The 20,210-nt window shown below is 40.5% G+C and overlaps 1 protein-coding gene across 3 annotated transcripts in view; it reads right to left on the bottom strand.

Annotated features, from left to right (window-relative positions):
• Window positions 1-20,210, bottom strand: part of REV3L (REV3 like, DNA directed polymerase zeta catalytic subunit) — a 129,700-nt gene that overhangs the window by 79,322 nt on the left and 30,168 nt on the right. The window lies entirely within an intron of this gene.

Here is a 20,210-nt window from a genome sequence, read left to right as displayed (position 1 = left end):
TACTATAAGCATGTCGCTGATTAACCCCCACCGCACCGTAATGATAGGCCAAATATATTATCTTGCATTTTGTTTGGATAAACTCCCTGCATGAAGAGAGCAAAACAGTATCTAAAGGCAGTGCTTTCATCAACCAGGAGATAAATAGGGTGCACAACTTCACTGGTCCACAAGACCAATGACAAGACTTCCAAAAGTCCATTCTTTCAAACAGATTATTTCTCAGCAGGTAGACCTTGCCTGAACTATTTACACTCACTCATACCCACATCAGCGCACCACTGGCCACCCAGTGAACGCAGCTGTAGGTCCACTAAAGCGCAGGAAGAACAGAGCTTCAGAATCAAGACTGCTTGCAGATTTTTACATTTGTGAAATGCATGCCTCCAAATACCATAAACACCATTGCATTTTTTTTTACTGGGGGTCAGATGTATTGTTCTTTCTTCAAATATTTATCAGGCCTTCACATAATGTCTAGAAGTGAAAGAAACTGCTCTAAGGATGGTAGTACAAGTCCATTTTCCAAGGTGAATTTTATTCTCCCTATAAGTCATCCCCATCAAGTCTCTTCAGCAATGTTTAAATACAACCTATATACGCATAATGTTGAGGACATCATCTATGATGAATTCTGCCCATGCTTTTAAACTATTTCAAGAGAAGAAATTGCTGTATTATGTACTTCAAATAACAATACACTAAAAAAAAAAGAGGAAACTAAAGAAAGAGAAACTACAAACTAGAGGGTTTTTTTTTAATGGTAAAATAAAGGACAGTAACAGCTTTATATGGCAGGAAAATTTCTGTCTCCCTAATGTGGGCTAAGTCATTTATTAGTAGCACATGAACCGAGAGAGTATTGATCCATGCAGTGGTAGCAGACCATTTATTTTCTGTACCAAGCCACCAACAAATCTGAGTGTTTACTCATGGTTGTACTTAAGATTGACTTTGAAATAAAGGATTCCCTCCCCCCTGATATAATTAAGAGAAAATTATTAGTTGTTTAAACTCTACAGTACCTCTATTCATTTTTGTTTGGTTGTTTTTTTGGGAGGGCTTTGGATATTTTTTTTTTAGTTGGGTTGGAGTGGTGGGGGGGTTGGTGGGGTGGTTAGTTGTTTTTTTTTTTTTAAATGTATGCTAGGATCACATTCAGGGAGAAATTCAAATGAATTCATACAAATTATTTGTCTGAATGCCTACTGAAGCTTCTAAAAAACAAGTGAACAAACCAAACTACCCCAAACTAAATTTGATATTGGAGCTACAGACTAAGTATTTCTGGCAAATATATAGGTCTATCCCCCTATAAATTTTATAAGTTCAGGTGACAACTTGTCAGTCAAACTCAGTTCTGCACTCACTTTTTTTAACACTAATAGCTATGAACTCTTGTTCTTTTTGATAACACTTTAAAAAAAAAAAAATCTTTGCTTTAATGGTTGCCCAACTATTCTGAGTTATAGTTAATTGTTTCTCCAGAAAACAAAATTAGAAAGCATCGGAATAAATAGAACTGGAAGACAGTCTAAACTTACTGTACTTAAATACAGGTTCCTTTCAAGTTATGCGCAAGACAATTAATAATGCTTTTATAGCTAGCACCTGATTACTCAAGTTAATTAAATTTAAAAAACAATATAGCCATTTCTACTGCAGCAGTTGAACAATTCTTGCTGAACTGAAATGCCATTTTATTGTTGAATAAAAAAAGAACACGTGCGAAGAAAGCTTCCTTCTATTTCCTTTTGTCCCCTTCCTCTGCACTCCTCTCTATATGCAAAACACCCATGAAAAACACCATAGCCTTCAAATGACCAAAGAGTCAAATTACCACCTAACTCCAGGGAAAGCTTATGAACTATACACAGAGCTGCTTTTCATTTTTGATTCTGCCGAGAAAGCAAACAAGCCACTGCTGATCTAAGACTCCTATTAGGCCAGCAGCTGTAAGGTTACATGGGTTCATACAGCTACTCACTTTGATCCTTGTTAGTATTGACTCATTTACCATGATATTTGGTTATACTGCTATTTTTATTTACAATCCACATTAGTACAAGTCTTACCCTGCTAGTATTAAGAACAGTCGTTTGCTTCCATCATTTAAGTAAAAGCATCAAATTGCACCAAATATCATGGTGTTGAGTCTGAAGCCCAGACTCCAGTAATAGCAACCATGGTTTGCACTAAGCCATGACAAATTCTAGTGGATTCTTTCCAATAGAGCCACAGGGAGAAAACAGATCTACCCACTGAGGGTCTCAGGTCACACAGGCTCACCAATTAACATAAATTAAAAACTTGGCTTGGGATAAGGTTAAGAAGTTTTATGCTTTAAATGTGTCAATCTTATGTTTCTGTTTCTTTTCAGAGATACAGACAGAAGCATATTTGTACCACTACAACAGCAGTGACCGCTACAGCGACCAGCAGATGTTATTTTTACATCTATTCATCAGTTTCTTTACATCTGTAGAATCAATGGAAGTGGTGCTCGACAGCAGATTCTGCAGAAAAAAACATACGGTTTATATGATCGCTCTCCTCAGAATTTCCCGATGCAAAACTGGATGCTTGGAAGTGATTCCCAGAGTTTTCAAATGGGACAGGCCACTAAAACATTTCATGCTGTGGCCTCATCATAGACCTACTGTGCACGTGCACCACAACCATTCTGTACACAAGCAGTACATATGATATCTCTATTAACAAATGAACATAATGTGTACGTAAATGCTAGGGCTTGTGGTGATAACGGGTTATCAGCCAGGAGGAGGCTGCTGCCCAAACAATTTCTCTGGCCCACACTCTCTCAAAGAATGGGGTCTGCACTGGTTGAATTTATCTGCAAGTCACAGATCAAGCATCCCAGTGTACGACTCAAGGGGACTGCTGAGTAAACATATAGAAATCTAGAAGTAAAGCTGAGGCTTATTCACAAGTCTTTTTCAGGTGCTAAATGAAGTGGCGGATGAAGGAACACAAAAAGTGCTGCTAAAACATAGAGAAGAGGCAATACACAAAACATTGAGATATTATGAGATACTCAACTAGCAAATTGGCTATTTTCTCTGAAAAGAAGAAACTGCAAACTAAATGTCAATATAGATGAACAGCCAGAATAATAATGAACCAATACTTCAAAAATAATATAAATGCAATATTTTCAGACAGTAAAGAAAGTGAGCCCACCCTCCAAACCCATACTTACAAAAGCAAGCGGCATAAATGTTACTGAAGTATTAAACCAAAATACAGCATTTTGCATACTTGAAACCCACAAGAGAGAGATTAAGAAAGCCAGCCTGCTATTTTTTTTTTGAAGACAGTTGCCATATGCATTACTGTTAGGAACTTGTACCAAGCATAATCCTTGAGCTACCGTATCATTTAAAATATTAGAAGAAAAACCTGTAGCAACCCTAAGACAGAAAAATTCAATATAATTAGAAGAAAACTGAAACCAGTATGATAAAGGAATGCGAAGTCGCTCAACAACTACTCAAGAAGATGCAAGAACTGATGTCTTCTGACCACCAGAATGCTCAGCTGTACAGGATGATCTGGTATGGATAAAAATGAGATGCAATCTATTCAGAATCACAGAATGGCTGATGTTGGAAGGAACCCCTGGAGGTCATCTGGTCCAGCCCCCCCTGCCTAAGCATATGAACACCTAATTTCACAGCACAATAAGCTAGAGAACCTGAGGATTATTATTCAAATGTCCTCAGAGAAATGCTTTTTCACCATTTGAAAAAATTTATTTTGCTTTAAACTTCTAAAAATTTCTTTCTGCTAAAATAAAACAGGACAAATTTCTGTACAAAAGAAAAATGTGAAAATTATGAAGAAGGGACCTTACTGTATTGTACAGTTTAAGAATAAAATTTACAAGTTAGACAAGGAGCACCTAAGGATTCACCACAGTTAGCACATGAAAATCTGTGTATATATTCAAGGCAGAGAAGACACAAGTCCATTTGTTCTGGCTGTAATTCCACACATACACGACTACCTGCTGGCTCATATTCCAGCGAGGGGAGAGCTCATGCAGATACTGCCTCCAGTTACCTCCTCTGGAAGATTTCCACTCTCATGGGAGGACTGTCTGAACAGAGCACATAGACAATCCTAAACCAATGCAGTTTATAGCCTAGAATATTGAAGTGCACTGGAATCCACTGAGCCTACACGTCAATACTGAGGTCAAGGCACCCCAAAGAAACCACACACTAGGTTGTAGGATCTGTTCTACCTACAACTAGCCAAACGCAACGTTTTCACATGAGACTGCCCTAATCACAAGGCTACAGGCAAAGCGCTACAGACGTGAATTTGTACCACCACAGACAGGAATGCAAGATTTCTACAGTAAGAATAAGAGCCTGACTCCGCAGCTCAGGGGCATTCCAGCCTCAGTATTGTTTACGCATTAGATAGGATGATTCTGAAGTACAAAATCCCTGCATCTGAGACTTCTAATAATGAATGAAAGCATGTCCTTTTCCATGTGACTCCTTGAAAAAAGGTAGTCTCCATCTTCTCTGTAGCCACCCTTTAACATGGTGATAAGGTCTCCTCTAAGCCTTCTTTTCTCAAGGCTGAACAAACCCAGTTGTCTCAGCCTTTCCTCATGTGGCAGGCTTCCCAGTCCTTTGATCATCTTTGTGACCCTTCTCTGAACTCTCTCCAGCCTGTCCACATCTTTCTTGCATAGCAGGGACCAAAACTGAAAACAGTATTCCAGGTATGGCCTCACAAGCACTGAGTAGAGTGGGATAATGACTTTATCTCTGCTGGTGATGCCCTTGTTGATGCAATCCAGCATCCTCTTGGCTTTCTTTGCCGCAGCAGCACACTGTTCACTCATAGGGAGGTTGTTGTCCACCAGGCCCCCCCGGTCCTTTTCCAGAGAGCTGCTCCCCAGCTGTGTAGACCCCAGCCTGTGCTGCACTCCTGGATTATGTTTTCCCAGGTGCAAGACTTTACACTTGTCCTTGTTGAACTGCATAAGGTTCTTGTTAGCCCATTCTTCCAGCCTATCTAGGTCTTCCTGCAGGGTGGCTCTCCCTTCCGAAGTGTCCACTTCCCCACTCAGTTTGGTATCATTAGCAAACTTCATCAGGGTACACTTGATCTCATCGCCCAGATCACTTAAGAAGATACTAAACAGCGTTGGGCCCAATATCGATCCCTGGGGGACCCCACTTGCGACAGGTAGCCAGTTTGAAAGGAGCTATTTACCACCACCCTCTGGGTGCAGCCTGTCAGCCAGTTCCCCACCCATTGCACAGACCACTTGTCTAGACCGTAACATGAGTTTCTTTAGGAGGAGGCTGTGGGAAACCTTATCAAAAGCCTTGGATAAATCCAGGTAGACTATGTCCGCCGCTCACCCCACATCAACCGAGCAGGTTACTTTGTCGTAGAAGGCGATCAGGTTTGTCAAGCACAATTTGCCCTTGGTGAATCTGTGCTGGCTTTTCCCAATCACATGCTCCATTTGACTTGTGATAGCCCCCAGGAGGATTCATTCCATAACTTTCCCAGGGACTGAAGTAAGACTGATGGGCCTGTAATTTCCTGGATCCTCCTTCAAGCCTGTTCTTGTAGATGGGGGTGACATTAGCCTTCTTCCAGTCTTCTGGGATGTCCCCTGAGCTCCATGACTTCTCAAAGATTATGGAGAGCAGCCTCGCAACGACGTCAGCCAGCTCTCTTAACACCCTTGGGTGGATAACATCAGGGCCCATCGATTTGTAGGGGTCAAGCTCCTGTAATAGGTCACATACCAACTCTTCCTTCACTGACAGTGGGTTTGTGTCTGCATCAACCTGGATTTTTGTTCCCAAGGCCTGAGGCCCAACAGTGCTGGCAAAGACAGAGGTGAAGAAAGTGTTGAGAACCTCTGCCTTTTCAGCGTTGTTGGTGACTAATTCACTTCTCCTGTTTAACATCGGGCCAATATTTTCCTTCTGTTTCTGCTTGTTGTTCACGTACCTGAAGAACCCTTTCTTGTAGTTTTTGACATCTCTGGACAATTTCAATTCGAGCTGAACTTTTGGTTTTCTAACTGCATCTCTGCACACCCTGGCAATGCCCTTGTAGTTCTCAACGGGTATTCGTTCACTTTTCCATCTCTGGTATACTTCTCTTTTGGTTTTGAGCAGACTCAGAAGCTCACAGAAAAGCCCAGGGGGTCTCTTGCTCCACCTACTTCCCTTACCTTTAAAGGGGATGAACTGTTTTTGTGCTTCCAGGAGAGTGTTCTTGACAAACTCCCAGCACTCGCTAGCTCCTTTATCGTCCACGGAAGCTTCCCACAGAATCCCTCCCAACTGAGCTCCGAGAAAGCTGAAGTTTGCTCTTCCAAAATCTAGAGCCTTTGTCTTAGTACTAACTTGGCACATCTAACATTTGTATGAGGAAGCAGTCCTCAATGCATTCCAGGAACTTGATGGATGACATGTGAGCTGCTGTGCTGTTCTTCCAGCAAATGACTGGGTAGTTGAAGTCACCCATAAGAACCAGGTTCTGTTGACCTGAAGCTTGCTTAAGTGACCCAAATATTGCTTCGTTGGCCTTATTGTCTTGGTTTGGAGGTTGGTAGCAGATGCCTACTGTAAGATCCCTCTTGGAGATGACCCCTCTGGTCTTGACCCAGAGGCATTCAATAGGGCTTCCACAATCACCGTAGTTGGTTTCTATACATTCAAGATCTTCCTCAACATAGAGCACAACTCTCCCCCTCTTCTTCCCTGCTTGTCTTTACGAAACAGCCTATAGCTATCCATTGCGATCCCCCAGTCATGTGAGTTGCCCCGCCATGTTTCAGTTATTCCTATGACATCATAACTTTCTGACTGGGCACAGAGCTCCAGTTCCTCCTGTTTGTTCCTCAGGCTGCATGCATTGGTATACATACACTTGAGGTGGTTGGTCTTCTGGTTCTCATCTTGGGAGGCAGCTAAGGGACGTTTGTCGCTACTCTGGCTGGCCTGGCTTATTCCCCAGTTGGTTGCAATGGCGGGAGCATTGCCACTTTGGACCCCACCCCCCAAGTCCTTCAGTTTAAAGCTGAGCTCACCAAGTTGGCCAGCCTGCTGCCAAAGATTCCCTTGCTACTTCTAGACAGGTGGATGCCATCCCTAACAGGCTATAGTCATCGAAGAATGTCCCATTGTCATAAAAGCCAAAACCCTCAAGATGGCACCAGCCATGAAGCCAGAAGTTGATTTGCATTACACATCTATTTCTGGCTGCACCCTTTCCTCTAACTGGTAAAATGGAAGAAAAGGTAACTTGGGCACCAATACTTCTCGCTCGCACCCCCAGGGCTTTGTAGTCTTCCTTGATTCTGCCCAGGTTCCAGCTTGCGGGGTCATTCGTGCCCACATGAAAGAGCAACAACAGATAGCAGTCTGTGCTCTTGACAAGTTGTGGCACCTTAGCTCCTAGAAGGCAGCATACCTCTCGCGACTCCCTGTCAGGCCGGCAGATAGGCGCCTCAGTGCTCCTTAACAGCGAGCCACCCAGTACGAGCACTCACTGTTTCTTTTTGCACTATCCACTGTGTGCTGCTAGTACAGTTTCTCCTTGCTCGTGGATGTCTACAGCTGTTAAAGCTTCATATCTGTTTTTGATTGTAATGCTGGAGGGTGGGGACTGAACTAGGGTGCTGCTTTTGTGGGTCACCAGGGTCCAAGATGCCTCATTCTCTGTGGTGTCTGCCACAGGAACACGGTTCTGAAACCACCTATCTATCTCCATCTCAGCCCCTCTAATACTGCGCAGCCTTTTAACTGTTTCCTGCAACTCGGCCACTTGACGCAACAGATCATCAGCCTGTGCACATCTTTGCAGGTACTTAGCTTTTCTCCAAGAGAAGGGTCTGGGCACTCGTTGCAACCTACTGTCTGCACTGAAGGCTCCTTCCTTGCCATATGTAAACGAACAACCGGTTTTGTTGAAACTCTCCCTAAAACTTATTTTAATTGCTGAACTATGATCCATTTCTCCCAGACCATTGTAAAATACAATGGGGTGGGAGTAAAAAGGAGAATGCAGCAGCACTTAAATACATGGCAAAATCCCAAGATTTTAGGAAAATTCTGGCTGGAGATTAAAAAAAGGATGCAGAAGACTGAAGACAAAGGGCTTTTTATACACTTGCCATCTATTAAAAGTACTTTAAGCGCAGTTTTGTAAAGCGGCAGGACTAATTAAACACGGACAGTATTTGCAGAAGAATGCATGTGAATACATCAAGCATGTCACCGCAGGATGCAGAAAAGGCTAGACAGTCATAAGGGATTTCCTTCCTTTAACAGCAACAGTAAAGCAAAGTAATTAGAAACCAAAGATATGACACTACCATCTTTAAAAGATTAATAGGTATTTGAAAATAACTGTTGAACCGTCTAGATAAAAAAAATTGAAAAACAAACGGTGAACAATGACAACTACAGAGAGTGGGAAAAGTAAAAATCCTGTTGGAAAAACAACTCTAAAAATGAAAATTTGTCAGTGGGATAAATATTAGAACCCAATTTCAAAGTAATTTCTTTCCCACGATAAAAGTTACCATACCATAGGCAATCTCACTCATGCTTTCTCCAGGAACAGGCTTGAGAGCGCAACATCATGTTGTAACAGGAGTACTTAATCTACCCTGCTAGGCAGGTGCAATGTGAGCATCTTCTGCACAGTTTAGATAGTGCTTTGAATTGAAGCTGTGTCGCTCACTGGAGTGGGCTTGTCAAGACATGGATCACTGAATATCACTCAGAACTGAGCTACTGAAACTGGATAGGACTCAATTACTTTATAGTGCTAATACAGTTTATGAAATTAAAGTCACCATTCTTTACCTCTCACAGAAAGCAAATAGATCACACATGCGGACTGATACCAGTAAGGTAATACTTTGATGAAGACAAATCCCTTCCCTAGCAAAACTTGGGAAGGTCTTTCCCTCTTAAAACATTTGACGTGTCATTCAAAAACATAAGAGTTTAATCTTTTAATGTCAAAGAGTTCTTTAGTAGTATGTTACATTAATGTAACTTTTTCAGTGATAAAGTGAAACTCTCAACCTTTTCCCAGAGTCCTGAATCAAGTCAGCTTTCTTCCAAGGGGTGAGAAGAAAGGGAGGACTACACACATTGTAGTCTTAAATACTGGATACTAGAGAAACAAGAATAATAAAATAACGTCTTGCAGCAGCAAGATATCCTCAAAACAAAATCAAGAACAAAGCCCAAAGACCATATTTCATATATAATATTACGTATTTGTGTCAAGGCTTTCAGTTTTTCCCTGACATGTGAGAAAACATTTCTTTCAGGAGTATTTGTAAACGAGACAGAAAAAAATATTTTTTACTTACATTTGTTTGAATCCAAATGGAGTGTTTGGTTATTTATAATTCTTTAGTCAGTCACTGTTCCTTGTAACATGTAATACCTCTACTCTCATGAAATGAAAAAAAATAAAAGAGAACTTGTCTACTAGGAAAATGAGGGCCTGTGACTCCTCATTATTCCTCATCCTTGATGTAGAGATCCTTAGAGAGGGAGAAGAGCTGGGTTTTCCATCTGTAATTTAAAATTAGAAATCTCTGTATAACTATGCGCATATTGAAGTAATACCTAGCCTAGAATCAAAGAGACAAGAGTTCAATTCCCATCTAGGGAGACTTCATGTGTGGCCTTGGGCAAGTTAGTTACCATAGATGATGCACTTTCTCGTTGTGAAATGGATGTAACAGTACTTTCATATCTGAAAAAATCTGTTACAGGGATAGATATACAAAAGGAACACTGAGAGAAAAAAAAAAAAAAGACGGGTTCTTGGAGTACAAAATAGCTAGGAAGACACAGAACAAAGTGTTCAAACGAGCAGCAGTATCCTATTCAGGATATGGCCACATCTGTCTCAGCAAGTCTTCAAGAAAGGAAACAAAACTTTCATGACTAATTTATAGGCCTAGAATCAGACTACTGAAAGTATTCTTCTTCCAATAGCAGGCCCCCTGTATCCTTTTTTATCTCACACTACTAAACCCTGAAATTGTGCCCAGCTTTCTTCAACACTTTTGCATCAGCAAAATTCAAACAACCTGATGATATGAAAAATATATGACCCCAATCTTCCATCTATGGGATGGCTCAGTGCAGCAATAAAAGTCAGTCAACAAATATGTTCTTCCACTTGAACTACGGGGGGAAACAAAGATGAGAGAAAAGCAGAACATTCAGATGTAAAGTTGAATTACGTTTAAAAAACCTCAATCCAAACATATAAGATGCCTAAATATACCACTACAAGAGAAAAAAGGTAAAAAAATAGTATGAGGAAAGTTTCTCTCCATATTCAAAAACAAAGATCGAAATTGGAATAATCATCACACCAATAGGCTCCTAAAAGCAAATAAGGAGATCTCACAAATTAGAAGAAAATGCAATGTATCGTTGGTTTTTGGGGACAGGGCATCGCTCTCCAAACCCAGAAGCATAATGGCATTCTTGTGCTTTTGAAAGCAGCACAAAGATCCTCTCCCCAGAAGCCCAGATTTCTGGGCAGTTTCTAGATTCAAGCAAGAAGTCCACAACCTTCCTTGAATCCATTATCTTCCAAAAGACAAATTCCTCTCAAGTTCTCTAGCAAACATGTCAGGCAGGTCCCAAGGTCCAGAGGTCTGAGAACCCCTGAACAGATGTTTCTACAGCTCAGAGGTTCAAAGATAATAGCATAGGTAACACCAAATAAAATCACATTTGAAACTCTGATTTTTACTGAGTGCCTGAACACACACTTCTGTTGTCACATCTCCAACTCGTATCCATTCAATTAATTTGCTCACAGACAACTTTTTATATCAAATATAAGTTGTCTTAATCATTTGGACAGAGGTCCTCCCACTGTAAGAGAAGATCAGGTTTGTGACCACCTGAGGAACCTGAACGTATATAAGCCTATGGGTCCTGATGAGATACATCCGAGAGTCCTGAGAGAATTGGCTGATGTAGTTGCTAAGCCACTCACCATGATACTTGAAAAGTCAGGGCAGTCAGGCGAAGTCCCTGGGGACTGGAAAAAGGGAAATATTGCAGCCATTTTTAAAAAGGGTAAAAAGGAGGACCCTGGGAACTACCGACCTGTCAGCCTCACCTCTGTGCCTGGAAAGATCATGGAACAGATCCTCCTGGAATCTATGCTAAGGCACATGGAGGACAGGGAGGTGATTCGGGACAGTCAGCATGGCTTCACCAAGGGCAAGTCCTGCCTGACCAGCCTAGTGGCCTTCTATGATGGAGTAACTACATCAGTGGATGAGGGAAGAGCTACAGATGTCATCTATCTGGCCTTCTGTAAGGCCTTTGACACGGTCCCCCACAATATCCTCCTCTCTAAGTTGGAAGGATATGGATTTGATGGGTGGACTGTTCGGTGGATAAGCAACTGGATGGTCGCATCCAGAGGGTAATGGTCAATGGCTTGATGTCCAGATGGAGAACAGTGACGAGTGGTGTCCCTCAGGGGTCCGTACTGGGTCCAGTGCTCTTCAATATCTTCATCAATGACACAGACAGTGGGATCAAGTGCACCCTCAGCAAGTTTGCAGATGACACCAAGCTGAGTGGTGCAGTCGACACGCCTGAGAGACGGGATGCCATCGAGAGGGATCTGGATAGGCTGGAGAAATGGGCCTGTGTGAACCTCATGAGGTTCAACAAGGACAAGCGCAGGGTCCTGCATTTGGGTCGGGGTAATCCCTGGTATCAATACGGGCTGGGGGATGAAGGGATTGAGAGCAGCCCTGCCGAGAAGGACTTGGGTGTACTGATAGATGAAAAGCTGGACATGAGCCAACAATGTGTGCTTGCAGCTCAGAAAGCCAACTGTATCCTGGGCTGCATCAAAAGAAGCGTGGCCAGCAGGTCGAGGGAGGTGATTCTGCCCCTCTGCTCTGGTGAGACCCCACCTGGAGTGCTGCATCCAGCTCTGGGGCCCCCAGCACAGGAAGGACAGGGACCTGTTGGAGAGGGTCCAGAGAAGGGCCACAAAAATGATCAGAGGGATGGAGCACCTCTCCTATGAGGAAAGGCTGAAAGAGCTGGGGCTGTTCAGCCTGGAGAAGAGAAGGCTGCGGGGAGACCTTATTGCAGCCTTTCAGTACTTAAAGGGAGCTTATAAGAAAGATGGAGAGGAACTTTTTAGCAGGGCCTGTTGCGATAGGACAAGGGGTACTGGTTTTAAACTAAAAGAGGGTAGTTTCAGACTGGATATAAGGAAGAAATTTTTTGCAGTGACGGTTGTGAAACACTGGAACAGGTTGCCCAGAGAGGTGGTGGATGCCCCATCCTTAGGAACATTCAAGGCCAGGCTGGATGGGGCTCTGAGCAACCTGATCTAGTTGTAAATGTCCCTGCCAACTGCAGGGGGTTGGACTAGATGACCTTTAAAGGTCCCTTCCATCCCAAAGCATTCTATGATTCTATGACTTGAAACATTAAGCCCAAGAGACCACCTGGTTCACCAAGTCTTATCTTCTCCAGTCTAGAAAGCCATACAATAGTCACACAAAACTGAAGTCCATCAGATACTTTCAACTGTGAGGTACCTACAAAAGAAATATTATTTGAGGCCTCTCAGGCTACTGTTTACATTGGGCATTACTGTTGATGGAAAATATCAGTTGTAAGCCCCAAAAGCAAGGCTACTACCTGTCTTACTGAGAATTTTTAACTTGTATTTTTTTATTCCAATATGCAAGAGAGGCTCTATTGTTCCTTCGCACATAAATAATGAGCAAACCCCAAGAAAAGCATAAAAATTGAGACAGAATACTTAATATGTCAACTCAGTGCAGATATTCTGATGATCTCCATAAAACTACCTCCTCCTGCCTTGGATTGATTAGGACCTTTTTTGAATTCCTGCTGTGACATTAGAAAACAATCTGGGCTCCAATTGCAGAAGAACTACTGATAAACCTAACCATTTATAGGATGTACAGGTACATCATCAGAAAGGAACGGCTATTGCCTACAGTTATCACCAAGCAAAATAACTGACTTCATAGTGGAGATTGTAGGAAAAATATAACTCATGAAATTTACTGTTATGCAGTCAAACTAGAACCAGGAAAGTCCAGAAATGCAGAAGATAATTTAAAAGTACAAGCCTCCTGAAATAATGGAGACCAAAGAAGTTAAGCACCTCAGAGACCAAGGATGAGCTATGTACAAACCATTCTTCACAAGTTTGTTTACTTGTGTGTTATGAGACATGGCAACAGTATTTTCTTCTTTTTTTAGTAGAAACAAGCAGACACACAAGGCGAGGTTAGGTATTTGCTTAATTAAATACCCATCTACAAAATGAGCCATATACAAAATGTTATCTTGCTTCCTCTATTGACAGATTACTCACATAAGCAGCTGGACAATATCAGTATTTCTAGAAGGAGTGTAAAAAATCACTAGGATGCCAGCTAAAATGAACTAAAACACATCAAGGAGGAAAATGTAGCTGGCCCCAGCTACAGATTCTAGCTATCATACACAGGCTGGCAACACAGGCCAAGCTGCTATTCCAGTAAGAAGAGCAACCACATGAATGCAACAGAGGCAGCCCATACTAGACCACACTGACCAAAGCATAGCTGAATAGAAAAGAGCATATTTACTAGTCCTAGATAAACTAATGGTGTGTACTTTACTGCATTGTGTAAAAGATGAAAAAATAAGTCAGCAGAAAAAAGGGGGAGCAGAGTAGTCACACAGCCTTTTGTTTCCATTTCCTTCAACTAGCTTTCATTAAAGACTGTTACCGCTACACAAGTTCTCTTAGCTATCTTATTAGTCTTTCTTGATGAAAGTAACACAAGCCACATGGAAATGGAAATTGGTGCACATATATTCAAAGGAGAAAAAATTTTGCTGCTTGGTAACTGAACTTGAACTTTCACCCCCACAGGAGGCTAATCTGCCTATTAAATACTGTAATGAGTGTGCACTGTGCCAATCACAATTCACCTCTTTTTCCTGTGTCAGACAAAACCAGTTCAAAAGTTGTTGTTGAACTGGAAGAAAACAGGTATTTTTCTGTCAGCTAGATAGCTAGTTAGAAAAAAAGCACCAGAAATACTGCCAAAGACTATTTGTTACTGTAAACTGCAGGTAAAAAACCCTGACATTAATTGTGATGAGGTTAACAGTGTTTTCATCAGTATTCTCTTCAATAGACACTTTTCAGAAATGTTGACTATTGATAAATTCCTGAATGCCACCAAGCTTGTGTAATCCCAGAGAAACGATACACTGTAGAGTATACACACTCTCATGAGTCAGATCAGTTTACATTAACAAGTAAATGACACCACATTCTGTTTGTTTTCTCTTCCTCTACTCTTCAAACAATGCTAACTAAATCTGTGAATATTTCTTGGAATTTTCCTTTTCTTTTTTATTTGCATTAAGATCTCCCACTTGCAGGTAACTGTCATGTCAGCCTATTCCTCCAGCTGATGAAAGCCAGATGGCATGCTCCACATATCCACTGTCCTTAGGATACCCATAAGCAAATTTGCGACACTCGATACTCCTTATTGCCCATACCTTTTTATTTTATTAAAGAAGTTCTTAACATCTTTTGTATGTTCTAAGCTTATCATTTTTGGACAGCCAGCAACATACTTAGGGAGTACTTCCTTACTTCAGACACCTTTTAAATTCCTCTATAAGCTTTTGAAAGGGCTACATGGTGTGCGACAGTAATAGCAGGGAACAGAACTTCACGACCCAGAAAATAAACTGTATTCTTAATATCTTACTAACTTCGTGTTCAGGGTTTATGTGGCAAGCTGTTGGTGGGGGCTGCAGGGGTGGCCGCTGTGGGAAGAGGCCAGGGGCTGCCCTGTGCAGGACACAGCCAGCTGTGTTTTTTATTCTGACAAAAGATGTTCTCCTCCTTTACACTACAATATCGTGGTATACGGAAATCACGCTGCAATTATGTTATTTCTCTGTTTTTATTTTGCTTGCCAAAATATTAGATAGCCTGCTTGCTTGTCAAAAGACATGGGAGGGTAAGAGTCTTATACAAGAAAAGAAGTCCTTGAAACCAAAAGTAAATGAAACTTGCTCTTTTTAGACTTACTCCTTTCCCACAGATTTATCCATGGTATTTCAAAAGAATCTCTATTTCAGCTTTTTGTCTTCTACTGTGAATATAGCCCTCAGATCTCTGCCACACCCTCAGCTTTGGTTACTAACAAGCATCTTTTTTCTCCCCCACTCCAGGTAAACAAAGACCTTAGCATTCACTAAAGTCAATAGATGCTAAAGGCAGGCACAGCATCTGTCACTCTTCAAATGTGAAGGCATAAAAATGCCTTCTTCTTTTATATATTACAAAATATGTAAATGAATGCTCTTTCAGTAATACAGCTGGTGTTACTATTTTATTCTGCACATTTTGCAATACTATTAAGTATCTTACTTCCTATTTCGGTTTCTTTTGTGACACGCTATTTCATTTCCTCATCTTGAATTAGGCATCCATCCCCCTCTTTTCATCTTCTGTAAAGTCTGCTGTCTCCTGGCAGCACTTGAAGGGTTTCATGGCTTCTTGCCTGCTCTAGCCTTTCTTTCTGCAAAGAATGCCCAGTCTTTGTAGCACTCTTATCTTAGGCTTGTTACAGTCATTAATTGATAGCACACACACTGTTCTAGTTCTTCATATAATTAGAACTGCAAGATCTTTTTCTGTCTCAGTGCTACAGCAAAAAAATTTAAACATTTGAGCACTTTACAGAAAGCGTGTATCCAAAGACTGCTTGCCTTGGACAGATCATTTCATGTGGTTGTCTTGTATTTACTCAATAACCTTCAGAGTGGCTGTAAAGACTGCATAGACTAGATGTTTCACTTGCCAAGACAAGGTTTTTATAGCAGTGTCTGCATTCTTCAAGAAATGTTTTGAAGTGTTTCTCAGAAGTATCTGTCGCTGATGCAGAATCATAGAATCCTTTAGGTTGGAAAAGACCTTTAAGATCATCGAGTCCAACCATTAACCTATCACTGCCAAGTCCACCACTAAACCATGTCCCAAAGCACCACATCTACCTGTCTTTTTAAATACCTCCAGGGAGGGGGACTCGACCACTTCCCTGGGCAGCCTGTTCCAGTGCTTGACAACCTGCGCAGAAAGAAAAATGGGAAAAAAAAAAAAAAAAAAAACAAAACCCAAACAAAACCCACCACCACCAAAAAAACCAAACCACGCATGGAGAGTGGGAGCGAAAAGATAAACAGCAAGATAAAGAAATACAGGGAGAAAACAGGAAGCAGGAGTGAGAATGAAAGGAAAAATAGGCAGAGCAGTCTGGCAGATGATAACCACTGATAACAACCTGAATTCAACTTGCAACTCAAACAGCCAATCTATTGACAGAAATCTTAGTGAGTGCCAGAACTAAGTGCTACTCCTTAAGCCTTTGGCTCCTCAGGTATATGTATTAAATGAAAGTTTAATTGTGCAACTGATAGGGATTCTTTCACAGAACCGTAGCTTCACCTGATACACAAGAAAGACCTGGAATCTGCAAGTAAGTCAGAACTACATGCTGAACGAGTTTACTTGCATAATGCATATCCCATTTGTCACAGTGGTTAGAAATTTATGCCAATAAAGCAGGCACCAACACATACAGAAAGATTCATCATTGAGGCAGATGAATATCATTCTAGAAAACAGATACCATTCCCATCTTTCTCTTGGAATTTTTATTGTGATGCTGAGTAAGTCATATGTAAAAAAGGCAGAGGAAGCCTTTTTTACACTGAGACAGCTAAAAATGATTTAGAAAACTGCTAACTATCTCTATACTTAATTAAATCATTGATCACTGTAATATTATAAAAACTTAAACGCTAACAGGTTTCAGGTTGAGACCCCACAAAAATTCAAAAAAATTTAAATCTAATATCTTCATCTTGGAATCTCAGTTCTTCATGTTCAAGATAATATTACCTCAGCTGTGACTTGCAGATACCTTCACAAAAAATACATCAATATTACAGGAAAAAAAAAAACCAAAAACCCTCTCAAAGTGAATGTTTTATTTGGGTTAAGTTTTTGACTGTGGATGATAAATAAGATTATGCCTACCAGCTGAGTAATTGGATAAAAAGTCACTAAGCACCATGTGCTAATTGCTAGAGAGAATGTGAAAAAATAGCATTTGATCACATTATAGAAAATCATCCTAATGCTTTCACACAGGGGAAAAGATTTCTGGCATACCATCACAATTTTTAGTGACTGCAACCCTGGTGTTCTTTTGACAAAGAATTTATATGCAACACTGATAAACAGGGACTGCAGAACTCCTACAGAAGATGAGATGGGAGGGGAACTAGTTAAAATTTGGCAGCTCTGAAGGTTGTAGATGTCCCTGCTCATTGAAGGGGGGCTGGACTAGATGACCTTTAAAAGTCCCTTCCAATGCAAACCATTCAATGATTCTATGAAGGTGAAAAAACAATTTGAATTGGCCAGTAGATGCCACTTGACAGACCTTGCTGAGCTAGATCAAGAACTAAAGTAACTTCCACCTTCCCTCAGGACACAGAAGGACCAAAAGTCTTTATTATCAAAATTTCTGTTGGTATTTGCAAGGGTCCATAAGCCTGTATTTCTCCTTCGTTGCCTAGATGTAGCTGATATTTCAGTTTAGGCCTCTGATGATTTATTACATTTTGATGAACAGTATAAAGAAGCAAGCGAATTAACAACAAGACATTGAATAATGGAAGAGTTTGAGACAGGTAAAAGCTAGACGTGTTTAAGCTGAAAGCATCAATTTACTGAAGTTCAAGGTTGCTGGTAAGTCATAAAATTCCTATAGGAAACAGCAATATATTACCAGAACATACAGAACTAAGCAACCATGATTAGTATCATGACATGTATGCTTTGCTAGTGTATCAGCTCTTGCATGTAATTTCTGAGAACTACCACCTACCAAAGACAAATTCACCGACAGTAAGTTCAACCTCAGCACAACTGACATCTATCACACTATTTAATCTTCTCAATGAAGATCAGGCCAGGCCAAAAAGAGGGAACCTGGTACGTTACAAACTGCATTTCGTTCCAGCTATTTCTGTATCTGTCCTTTATTGTGAATCTATACTTTCTCATACAATTCCAGCCCTATAAGAGCAACATAGCAGCATGAGTGACCTTGTGGCTGGAATGAATAATGTACTAGATTCCTTACGAACTTTAATCTAAAAACAGTTTTACGACAGTACTGCATGTTCAGCATCTGCACACATCACCTTCAGCAAGCATATCAAAAGGTGAAACCATGAATGCAGTTGGTTGCAAATACTACAGCTGAATTGCTAAAGATTTACTTCTCATACCAGCACATCGGAAGCTACATTATAAAGGTATACAGATTCATTTGAGTTAGAGGTAAAGTTCTTGCTTACTGGCTCTTTTTTCCGAATTAAAATGTCAAAATTATTTAAATATGAGCTATGAATTATTGCTGAAATACAAGAATGCTTTAAGTTATTACACTTTAAAGTAATTTTTTAAAGAGATTTATTAAAGCATCATTTGAATCTAACATATAACGAACTGTCCATTTAGATCTTTGAGTTTTCAGGTTATGGTGAATTGAATGAAAAACACCTCAATGTTCAAGATACTACCTCCTTCCCCCCCCCCCCCCTTAACATTAACAACACTTACGAAGAAGTGAAATAACACACAGCTATACAAAACCAAAGCATTAAACATGCTATATATGCTCCTTAGTTTTTTATTTTCACCCTTTTATTCCTCTAGGAAAGGCAAGGGAAATGGAAAAAAAAAATACGGCATAAGGAAAGAAAAAAAAAAACCCCAACCAACCCCAAACCCAACTTTGCGCTCTGAGCATTTCAATACAAAAATATCCTCCAGGTGTTTATACAGAGAGAAGACATGACACAGAAAGATCATTCTTTAGAAAAAGCAATTCAGCTGTACAGTAGAGACAAATCAGATGAAAACTAAACTGCCTAGGTCCTGTGCTTTTGCTCCCTTTCTCCACTTCTCTTTTCAGATTGTACAAGACTTTGGACATCTGCACTAGGAACTGAGCTGGAACACTGATCTGGCTAAAAATTCATCCTGCAAAAAAGATTACTCTTTCAACACATATCAGTTCCCCAAGTTCACCATAACTGCACAACTTACTGTGCCAGCACACACAGAGGCAAAGCTGCACAGGGCAGCTATGTGCAGTTCTTGCTTCATACAGTATTAATGTCAGCTAATAGAGAGCATAAGCAGCATTCAAAACTATAACCTAAATGTTAACTACTTTAAAGGCAAAGGAAAACAATCCTGTACTGCCACATTCTTAAAAATGGGAAGGAATGGTTAGATAGTATGTACGCACATGTATGTAGCTTCTACATTGTGCCCCCTCCACAATTTTACTGGAGACAAAAAGAGGTATTTTCTGCAAATACAAGGAAATACTAGAATGCCAGTTAACTAACTGCTAGAAAATATTTGAGCAAACAGTCTTTTTTGAGGTCAGCCTTTCATGAGCTACTGACAGAAAACTCTTAAAGTATTGTAAGTGATTTTAAAAACAATAATGATCTCTAGATGTTCCTTCCTTTTAAAGCAAGCTGCCCAGCCAGTATTTTACAATAGTTTTGGCAAACTAGATTGACAAAGCAAGTAACTTCCAAAGACTAATAAAACGGGGATTTGTTCTACATTTTCAAGACACAACTCCTATTATTCTCACCGGCTGTAAACAACATAAGATGACTTAAGTTTCATGTGGAGAAAAAAAACTGATTAATCCAGAATGTAAAGCAAATTATGTGTTTCTAAAAGCAGAGCAATTATATCAATGTTAACATAACTGGATCAGAGTTCGGACAGTGGCTAGTCAATGGGGAAATCTGCATTTCTGCCCCCCTCCATTTTTTTTAAAAAGGGGGTTTATTCATAATCAAGAAATGTACCAGTAAAGCTTTATATACTTTACAGTTATTTATTGGACAACACAAACGCATAGAATAAATAAGCAATGTGAAATCATGTGTTCACACTTTAAAGCTATGGGAACACAATACACCAGAAATAAACAAAACCAGTACAGTTTCCAGTGC

The sequence above is a fragment of the Nipponia nippon genome, unplaced genomic scaffold (assembly GCF_047370975.1).
Source record: "Nipponia nippon isolate SJK-2023a ecotype South Korea unplaced genomic scaffold, ASM4737097v1 scaffold_4, whole genome shotgun sequence".
Classification (NCBI taxonomy): Eukaryota; Metazoa; Chordata; class Aves; order Pelecaniformes; family Threskiornithidae; genus Nipponia; species Nipponia nippon.
Note: the sequence above shows the minus strand (reverse complement) of the source record. Positions and strands in the feature narration are given on the sequence as shown.